Below are 7,500 nucleotides of genomic sequence, written 5' to 3'. Positions count from 1 at the left end.
TTTTTTTTTTTCTCTCTTGTTCCGGCTTCTTTCAATGCTGGTTTTTAGATGTATAAGAGATGTAGGTCAATAGGAAACCAATACCTACAGCCACACCACCCTGAACAAGCCTGATCTTGGAAGCTAAGCAGAGCCAGGCCTGGTTAGTACTTGGATGCGAGACCACCTGGGGATACCAGGTGCTGTAGGCCCTTTTTTTTTTCTCTCTTGTTCCGACTTCCTTCAATGCTGGTTTTGAGATGTATAAGAGATGTAGGTCAATAGGAAACCAATACCTACAGCCACACCACCCTGAACAAGCCCACTCTCGTCTGATCTTGGAAGCTAAGCAGGGCTGGGCCTGGTTAGTACTTGGATGGGAGACCACCTGGAAATACCAGGTGCTGTAGGCCCTTTTTTCTTCTCTCTTGTTCCGGCTTCCTTCAATGCTGGTTTCTAGATGTATAAGAGATGTAGGTCAATAGGAAAACAAAACCTACAGCCACACCACCGTGAACAAGCCCAATCTCGTCTGATCTTGGAAGCTAAGCAGGAACGGGCCTGGTTAGTACTTGGATGGGAGACCACCTGGAAATACCAGGTGCTGTAGGCTTTTTTTTTTCTCTCTTGTTCCGGCCTCCTTCAATGCTGGTTTTGAGATGTATAAGAGATGTAGGTCAATAGGAAACCAATACCTACAGCCACACCACCCTGAACAAGCCCAATATCGTCTGATCTTGGAAGCTAAGCACAGCCGGGCCCGGTTAGTACTTGGATGGGAGACCACCTGGGAATACCAGGTGCTGTAGGCCTTTTTTTCTTCTCTCTTGTTCCGGCTTCCTTCAATGCTGGTTTCTAGATGTATAAAAGATGTAGGTCAATAGGAAAACAATACCTACAGCCACACCACCCTGAACAAGCCCAATCTCGTCTGATCTTGGAAGCTAAGCAGGGACGGGCCTGGTTAGTACTTGGATGTAAGACCACCTGGGAATACCAGGTGCTGTAGGCCTTTTTTTCTTCTCTCTTGTTCCGGCTTCCTTCAATGCTGGTTTCTAGATGTATAAGAGATGTAGGTCAATAGGAAAACAATGCCTACAGCCACACCACCCTGAACAAGCCCAATCTCGTCTGAACTTGGAAGCTAAGCAGGGCTGGGCCTGGTTAGTACTTGGATGGGAGACCACCTGGAAATACCAGGTGCTGTAGGCTTTTTTTTTTCTCTCTTGTTCCGGCCTCCTTCAATGCTGGTTTTGAGATGTATAAGAGATGTAGGTCATCAGGAAACCAAAACCTACAGCCACGCCACCCTGAACAAGCCCAATCTTGTCTGATCTTGGAAGCTAAGCAGAGCCGGGCCTGGTTAGTACTTGGGTGGGAGACCACCTGGGAATACCAGGTGCTGTAGGCCTTTTTTTCTTCTCTCTTGTTCCGGCTTCCTTCAATGCTGGTTTCTAGATGTATAAGAGATGTAGGTCAATAGGAAAACAATGCTTACAGCCACACCACCCTGAACAAGCCCAATCTCGTCTGATCTTGGAAGCTAAGCAGGGACGGGCCTGGTTAGTACTTGGATGGGAGACCACCTGGGAATACCAGGTGCTGTAGGCCTTTTTTTCTTCTCTCTTGTTCCGGCTTCCTTCAATGCTGGTTTCTAGATGTATAAGAGATGTAGGTCAATAGGAAAACAATACCTACAGCCACACCACCCTGAACAAGCCCAATCTCGTCTGATCTTGGAAGCTAAGCAGGGACGGGCCTGGTTAGTACTTGGATGGGAGACCACCTGGAAATACCAGGTGCTGTAGGCTTTTTTTTTCTCTCTTGTTCCGGCTTCCTTCAATGCTGGTTTTGAGATGTATAAGAGATGTAGGTCATTAGAAAACCAATACCTACAGCCACACCACCCTGAACAAGCCCAATCTCGTCTGATCTTGGAAGCTAAGCAGAGCCGGGCCTGGTTAGTACTTGGATGGGAGACCACCTGGGAATACCAGGTGCTGTAGGCCTTTTTTTCTTCTCTCTTGTTCCGGCTTCCTTCAATGCTGGTTTCTAGATGTATAAGGGATGTAGGTCAATAGGAAAACAATGCCTACAGCCACACCACCCTGAACAAGCCCAATCTCATCTGATCTTGGAAGCTAAGCAGGGACTGGCCTGGTTAGTACTTGGATGGGAGACCACCTGGGAATACCAGGTGCTGTAGGCTTTTTTTTTTTCTCTCTTGTTCCGGCTTCCTTCAATGCTGGTTTTTAGATGTATAAGAGATGTAGGTCAATAGGAAACCAATACCTACAGCCACACCACCCTGAACAAGCCTGATCTTGGAAGCTAAGCAGAGCCAGGCCTGGTTAGTACTTGGATGCGAGACCACCTGGGGATACCAGGTGCTGTAGGCCCTTTTTTTTTTCTCTCTTGTTCCGACTTCCTTCAATGCTGGTTTTGAGATGTATAAGAGATGTAGGTCAATAGGAAAACAATACCTACAGCCACACCACCCTGAACAAGCCCACTCTCGTCTGATCTTGGAAGCTAAGCAGGGCTGGGCCTGGTTAGTACTTGGATGGGAGACCACCTGGAAATACCAGGTGCTGTAGGCTTTTTTTTTTCTCTCTTGTTCCGGCCTCCTTCAATGCTGGTTTTGAGATGTATAAGAGATGTAGGTCAATTGGAAACCAATACCTACAGCCACACCACCCTGAACAAGCCCAATCTCGTCTGTTCTTGGAAGCTAAGCAAAGCCGGGCCTGGTTAGTACTTGGATGGGAGACCACCTGGGAATACCAGGTGCTGTAGGCCTTTTTTTCTTCTCTCTTGTTCCGGCTTCCTTCAATGCTGGTTTCTAGATGTATAAGAGATGTAGGTCAATAGGAAAACAAAACCTACAGCCACACCACCCTGAACAAGCCCAATCTCATCTGATCTTGGAAGCTAAGCAGGAACGGGCCTGGTTAGTACTTGGATGGGAGACCACCTGGGAATACCAGGTGCTGTAGGCCTTTTTTTCTTCTCTCTTGTTCCGGCTTCCTTCAATGCTGGTTTCTAGATGTATAAGAGATGTAGGTCAATAGGAAAACAATACCTACAGCCACACCACCCTGAACAAGCCCAATCTCGTCTGATCTTGGAAGCTAAGCAGGGCTGGGCCTGGTTAGTACTTGGATGGGAGACCACCTGGAAATACCAGGTGCTGTAGGCTTTTTTTTTTTTCTCTTGTTCCAGCCTCCTTCAATGCTGGTTTTGAGATGTATAAGAGATGTAGGTCAAAAGGAAACCAATACCTACAGCCACACCACCCTGAACAAGCCCAATATCGTCTGATCTTGGAAGCTAAGCAGAGCCGGGCCTGGTTAGTACTTGGATGGGAGACCACCTGGGAATACCAGGTGCTGTAGGCCTTTTTTTCTTCTCTCTTGTTCCGGCTTCCTTCAATGCTGGTTTCTAGATGTATAAGAGATGTAGGTCAATAGGAAAACAATACCTACAGCCACACCACCCTGAACAAGCCCAATCTCGTCTGATCTTGGAAGCTAAGCAGGGACGGGCCTGGTTAGTACTTGGATGGGAGACCACCTGGGAATACCAGGTGCTGTAGGCCTTTTTTTCTTCTCTCTTGTTCCGGCTTCCTTCAATGCTGGTTTCTAGATGTATAAGAGATGTAGGTCAATAGGAAAACAATACCTACAGCCACACCACCCTGAACAAGCCCAATCTCGTCTGATCTTGGAAGCTAAGCAGGGCTGGGCCTGGTTAGTACTTGGATGGGAGACCACCTGGAAATACCAGGTGCAGTAGGCTTTTTTTTTCTCTCTTGTTCCGGCCTCCTTCAATGCTGGTTTTGAGATGTATAAGAGATGTAGGTCATTAGGAAACCAATACCTACAGCCACACCACCCTGAACAAGCCCAATCTTGTCTGATCTTGGAAGCTAAGCAGAGCCGGGCCTGGTTAGTACTTGGATGGGAGAACACCAGGGAATACCAGGTGCTGTAGGCCTTTTTTTCTTCTCTCTTGTTCCAGCTTCCTTCAATGCTGGTTTCTAGATGTATAAGAGATGTAGGTCAATAGGAAAACAATGCCTACAGCCACACCACCCTGAACAAGCCCAATCTCGTCTGATCTTGGAAGCTAAGCAGGGACGGGCCTGGTTAGTACTTGGATGGGAGACCACCTGGGAATACCAGGTGCTGTAGGCCTTTTTTTCTTCTCTCTTGTTCCGGCTTCCTTCAATGCTGGTTTTGAGATAATAAGAGATGTAGGTCAATAAGAAGCTAAAACCTACAGCTACACATCTCTAAACAAGCCCAATCTCGTCTGATCTTGGAAGCTAAGCAGGGCAAGGCCTGGTTAGTACTTGGATGGGAGACCACCTGGGAATACCAGGTGCTGTAGGCTTTTTTTTTTTCTCTCTTGTTCCGGCTTCCTTCAATGCTGGTTTTTAGATGTATAAGAGATGTAGGTCAATAGGAAACCAATACCTACAGCCACACCACCCTGAACAAGCCCAATATCGTCTGATCTTGAAAGCTAAGCAGGGACGGGCCTGGTTAGTACTTTTTTTTTCTCTCTTGTTCTGGCTTCCTTCAATGCTGGTTTTAAAATGTATAAGTGATGTAGGTCATTAGGAAACCAATACCTACAGCCACACCACCCTGGACAAGCCCAATCTCGTCTGATCTTGGAAGCTAAGCAGGGCTGGGCCTGGTTAGTACTTGGATCGGAGACCCCCTGAGAATACCAGGTGCTGTAGGCCTTTTTTTTTTTCTCTCTTGTTCCGGCTTCCTTCAATGCTTGTTTTTAGATGTATAAGAGATGTAGGTCAATAGGAAAACAATACCTACAACCACACCACCCTGAACAAGCCCAATCTCGTCTGACCTTGGAAGCTAAGCAGGGCTGGGCCTGGTTAGTACTTGGATGGGAGACAACCTGGAAATACCAGGTGCTGTAGGCTTTTTTTTTTCTCTCTTGTTCCGGCCTCCTTCAATGCTGGTTTTGAGATGTATAAGAGATGTAGGTCAATAGAAAACCAATACCTACAACCACACCACCCTGAACAAGCCCAATCTCGTCTGATCTTGGAAGCTAAGCAGGTCCGGGCCTGGTTAGTACTTTTTTTTTCTTTCTTGTTCTGGCTTCCTTCAATGCTGGTTTTAAAATGTATAAGTGATGTAGGTCATTAGGAAACCAATACCTACAGCCACACCACCCTGGACAAGCCCAATCTCGTCTGATCTTGGAAGCTAAGCAGAGCCAGGCCTGGTTAGTACTTGGATGGGAGACCACCTGGGAATACCAGGTGCTGTAGGCCTTTTTTTCTTCTCTCTTGTTCCAGCTTCCTTCAATGCTGGTTTCTAGATAATTAAGAGATGTAGGTCAATAGGAAAACAATACCTACAGCCACACCACCCTGAACAAGCCCAATCTCATCTGATCTTTGAAGCTAAGCAGGGCCGGGCCTGGTTAGTACTTGGATGGGAGACCACCTGGGAATACCAGGTGCTGTAGGCCTTTTTTTTTTCTCTCTTGTTCCGGCTTCCTTCAATGCTGGTTTTGAGATGTATAAGAGATGTAGGTCAATAGGAAACCAATACCTACAGCCACACCACCCTGAACAAGCCCAATCTCGTCTGATCTTGGAAGCTAAGCAGGGCCAGGCCTGGTTAGTACTTGGATGGGAGACCACCTGGCAATACCAGCTGCTGTAGGCCTTTTTTTTTATCTCTCTTGTTCCGGCTTCCTTCAATGCTGGTTTTGAGATGTATAAGAGATGTAGGTCAATAGGAAACCAATACCTACAACCACTCCACCTTGAACAAGCACAATCTCGTCTGATCTTGAAAGATAAGCAGCGCCGGGCCTAGTTAGTACTTGAATGGGAGACCCCCTGGGAATACCAGGTGCTGTAGGCCTTTTTTTTCCCTCTCTTATTCCGGCTTCCTTCAATGCTTATTTTGAGATGTATAAGAGATGTAGGTCAATAGGAAACCAATACCTACAACCACTCCACCTTGAACAAGCACAATCTCATCTGATCTTGAAAGATAAGCAGGGCTGGGCCTGGTTAGTACTTGGATGGGAGACCACCCGGAAATACCAGGTGCTGTAGGCTTTTCTTTTTCTCTCTTGTTCCGGCCTCCTTCAATGCTGGTTTTGAGATGTATAAGAGATGTAGGTCAATAGGAAACCAATACCTACAGCCACACCACCCTGAACAAGCCTGATCTTGGAAGCTAAGCAAAGCCGTGCCTGGTTAGTACTTGGATGGGAGACCACCTGGGAATACCAGGTGCTGTAGGCCTTTTTTTCTTCTCTCTTGTTCCGGCTTCCTTCAATGCTGGTTTCTAGATGTATAAGAGATGTAGGTCAATAAGAAAACAATACCTACAGCCACACCACCCTGAGCAAGCCCAATCTCATCTGATCTTGGAAGCTAAGCAGGGCCGGGCCTGGTTAGTACTTGGATGGGAGACCACCTGGGAATACCAGGTGCTGTAGGCCTTTTTTTTTCTCTCTTGTTCTGGCTTCCTTCAATGCTGGTGTTGAGATTTATAAGAGATGTAGGTCAATAGGAAACTAATACCTACAGCCACTCCACCTTGAACAAGCACAATCTCGTCTGATCTTGAAAGATAAGCCGCGCCAGGCCTAGTTAGTACATGGATGGGAGACCACCTGGGAATACCAGGTGCTGTAGGCTTTTTTTTTTCTCTTTTGATCCGGCTTCCTTCAATGCTGGTTTTTCAGATGTATAAGTGATGTAGGTCATTAAGAAACCAAATCCTACAGCCACAACACCCTAAACAAGCCCAATCTCGTCTGATCTTGGAAGCTAAGCAGAGCCGGGCCTGGTTAGTACTTGGATGCGAGACCACCTGGGAATACCAGGTGCTGTAGGCATTTTTTTTTTTTCTCTCTTGTTCCGACTTCCTTCAATGCTGGTTTTTGAGATGTATAAGAGATGTAGGTCAATAGGGAACCAATACCTACAGCCACACCACCCTAAACAAGCCCAATCTCGTCTGATCTTGGAAGCTAAGCAGAGCCGGGCCTGGTTAGTACTTGGATGCGAGACCACCTGGGAATACCAGGTGCTGTAGGCTTTTTTTTTTTTCTCTCTTGTTCCGGCTTCCTTCAATGCTGGTTTTTTAGATGTATAAGAGATGTAGGTCAATAGGAAAAACAAAACCTACAGCCGCACCACCCTGAACAAGCCCAATCTCGTCTGATCTTGGAAGCTAAACAGGGACAGGCCTGGTTAGTACTTGGATGGGAGACCACCTGGGAATACCAGGTGCTGTAGGCCTTTTTTTTTCTCTCTTGTTCCGGCTTCCTTCAATGCTGGTTTTGAGATTATAAGAGATGTAGGTCAATAGAAAACCAATACCTACAGCTACACATCTCTGAACAAGCCCAATCTCGTTTGGTCTTGGAAGCTAAGCAGGGCCGGGCCTGGTTAGTACTTTGATGGGAGACCACCTGGGAATACCAGATGCTGTAGGCCTTTTTTTTTTCTCTCTT

The 7,500-nt window shown here is 46.7% G+C and overlaps 12 non-coding genes and 20 pseudogenes across 12 annotated transcripts; all 32 read left to right on the top strand.

Annotated features, from left to right (window-relative positions):
• Positions 1–273: 273 nt before the first annotated feature.
• On the top strand, positions 274–392 carry LOC142128162 (5S ribosomal RNA; annotated as a pseudogene).
• Positions 393–473: 81 nt separating this feature from the next.
• LOC142128276 (5S ribosomal RNA) lies at positions 474–592 on the top strand (annotated as a pseudogene).
• Positions 593–672: 80 nt separating this feature from the next.
• On the top strand, positions 673–791 carry LOC142128306 (5S ribosomal RNA; annotated as a pseudogene).
• Positions 792–872: 81 nt separating this feature from the next.
• On the top strand, positions 873–991 carry LOC142128193 (5S ribosomal RNA; annotated as a pseudogene).
• An 81-nt stretch (positions 992–1,072) lies between these two features.
• LOC142128118 (5S ribosomal RNA) lies at positions 1,073–1,191 on the top strand. The gene has a single exon (XR_012685571.1). It is a non-coding gene; the product is annotated as a 5S ribosomal RNA (ribosomal RNA).
• An 80-nt stretch (positions 1,192–1,271) lies between these two features.
• Positions 1,272–1,390, top strand: LOC142128224 (5S ribosomal RNA; annotated as a pseudogene).
• Positions 1,391–1,471: 81 nt separating this feature from the next.
• LOC142128167 (5S ribosomal RNA) lies at positions 1,472–1,590 on the top strand. Its single transcript, XR_012685581.1, has one exon. It is a non-coding gene; the product is annotated as a 5S ribosomal RNA (ribosomal RNA).
• An 81-nt stretch (positions 1,591–1,671) lies between these two features.
• LOC142128077 (5S ribosomal RNA) lies at positions 1,672–1,790 on the top strand. The gene has a single exon (XR_012685534.1). It is a non-coding gene; the product is annotated as a 5S ribosomal RNA (ribosomal RNA).
• A 79-nt stretch (positions 1,791–1,869) lies between these two features.
• On the top strand, positions 1,870–1,988 carry LOC142128047 (5S ribosomal RNA). Its single transcript, XR_012685506.1, has one exon. It is a non-coding gene; the product is annotated as a 5S ribosomal RNA (ribosomal RNA).
• An 81-nt stretch (positions 1,989–2,069) lies between these two features.
• LOC142128497 (5S ribosomal RNA) lies at positions 2,070–2,188 on the top strand. Its single transcript, XR_012685613.1, has one exon. It is a non-coding gene; the product is annotated as a 5S ribosomal RNA (ribosomal RNA).
• Positions 2,189–2,460: 272 nt separating this feature from the next.
• LOC142128180 (5S ribosomal RNA) lies at positions 2,461–2,579 on the top strand (annotated as a pseudogene).
• Positions 2,580–2,659: 80 nt separating this feature from the next.
• LOC142128233 (5S ribosomal RNA) lies at positions 2,660–2,778 on the top strand (annotated as a pseudogene).
• An 81-nt stretch (positions 2,779–2,859) lies between these two features.
• LOC142128039 (5S ribosomal RNA) lies at positions 2,860–2,978 on the top strand. The gene has a single exon (XR_012685498.1). It is a non-coding gene; the product is annotated as a 5S ribosomal RNA (ribosomal RNA).
• An 81-nt stretch (positions 2,979–3,059) lies between these two features.
• On the top strand, positions 3,060–3,178 carry LOC142128507 (5S ribosomal RNA). Its single transcript, XR_012685620.1, has one exon. It is a non-coding gene; the product is annotated as a 5S ribosomal RNA (ribosomal RNA).
• An 80-nt stretch (positions 3,179–3,258) lies between these two features.
• Positions 3,259–3,377, top strand: LOC142128220 (5S ribosomal RNA; annotated as a pseudogene).
• An 81-nt stretch (positions 3,378–3,458) lies between these two features.
• Positions 3,459–3,577, top strand: LOC142128264 (5S ribosomal RNA). Its single transcript, XR_012685590.1, has one exon. It is a non-coding gene; the product is annotated as a 5S ribosomal RNA (ribosomal RNA).
• Positions 3,578–3,658: 81 nt separating this feature from the next.
• On the top strand, positions 3,659–3,777 carry LOC142128128 (5S ribosomal RNA; annotated as a pseudogene).
• Positions 3,778–3,856: 79 nt separating this feature from the next.
• LOC142128323 (5S ribosomal RNA) lies at positions 3,857–3,975 on the top strand (annotated as a pseudogene).
• Positions 3,976–4,056: 81 nt separating this feature from the next.
• On the top strand, positions 4,057–4,175 carry LOC142128149 (5S ribosomal RNA). The gene has a single exon (XR_012685579.1). It is a non-coding gene; the product is annotated as a 5S ribosomal RNA (ribosomal RNA).
• An 80-nt stretch (positions 4,176–4,255) lies between these two features.
• Positions 4,256–4,374, top strand: LOC142128278 (5S ribosomal RNA; annotated as a pseudogene).
• Positions 4,375–4,613: 239 nt separating this feature from the next.
• LOC142128111 (5S ribosomal RNA) lies at positions 4,614–4,732 on the top strand. The gene has a single exon (XR_012685565.1). It is a non-coding gene; the product is annotated as a 5S ribosomal RNA (ribosomal RNA).
• Positions 4,733–4,814: 82 nt separating this feature from the next.
• LOC142128308 (5S ribosomal RNA) lies at positions 4,815–4,933 on the top strand (annotated as a pseudogene).
• A 238-nt stretch (positions 4,934–5,171) lies between these two features.
• On the top strand, positions 5,172–5,290 carry LOC142128147 (5S ribosomal RNA; annotated as a pseudogene).
• An 81-nt stretch (positions 5,291–5,371) lies between these two features.
• Positions 5,372–5,490, top strand: LOC142128035 (5S ribosomal RNA). Its single transcript, XR_012685495.1, has one exon. It is a non-coding gene; the product is annotated as a 5S ribosomal RNA (ribosomal RNA).
• Positions 5,491–5,571: 81 nt separating this feature from the next.
• Positions 5,572–5,690, top strand: LOC142128353 (5S ribosomal RNA; annotated as a pseudogene).
• An 82-nt stretch (positions 5,691–5,772) lies between these two features.
• Positions 5,773–5,891, top strand: LOC142128459 (5S ribosomal RNA; annotated as a pseudogene).
• An 81-nt stretch (positions 5,892–5,972) lies between these two features.
• On the top strand, positions 5,973–6,091 carry LOC142128337 (5S ribosomal RNA; annotated as a pseudogene).
• A 270-nt stretch (positions 6,092–6,361) lies between these two features.
• On the top strand, positions 6,362–6,480 carry LOC142128326 (5S ribosomal RNA). The gene has a single exon (XR_012685597.1). It is a non-coding gene; the product is annotated as a 5S ribosomal RNA (ribosomal RNA).
• Positions 6,481–6,760: 280 nt separating this feature from the next.
• LOC142128426 (5S ribosomal RNA) lies at positions 6,761–6,879 on the top strand (annotated as a pseudogene).
• Positions 6,880–6,963: 84 nt separating this feature from the next.
• Positions 6,964–7,082, top strand: LOC142128304 (5S ribosomal RNA; annotated as a pseudogene).
• An 84-nt stretch (positions 7,083–7,166) lies between these two features.
• On the top strand, positions 7,167–7,285 carry LOC142128199 (5S ribosomal RNA; annotated as a pseudogene).
• Positions 7,286–7,364: 79 nt separating this feature from the next.
• Positions 7,365–7,483, top strand: LOC142128413 (5S ribosomal RNA; annotated as a pseudogene).
• Positions 7,484–7,500: the final 17 nt, after the last annotated feature.

The sequence above is a fragment of the Mixophyes fleayi genome, unplaced genomic scaffold, assembly GCF_038048845.1.
Source record: "Mixophyes fleayi isolate aMixFle1 unplaced genomic scaffold, aMixFle1.hap1 Scaffold_300, whole genome shotgun sequence".
Classification (NCBI taxonomy): Eukaryota; Metazoa; Chordata; class Amphibia; order Anura; family Limnodynastidae; genus Mixophyes; species Mixophyes fleayi.
The sequence above is the reverse complement of the archived record's forward strand: the minus strand, read 5'-3'. Positions and strand labels throughout refer to the sequence as shown.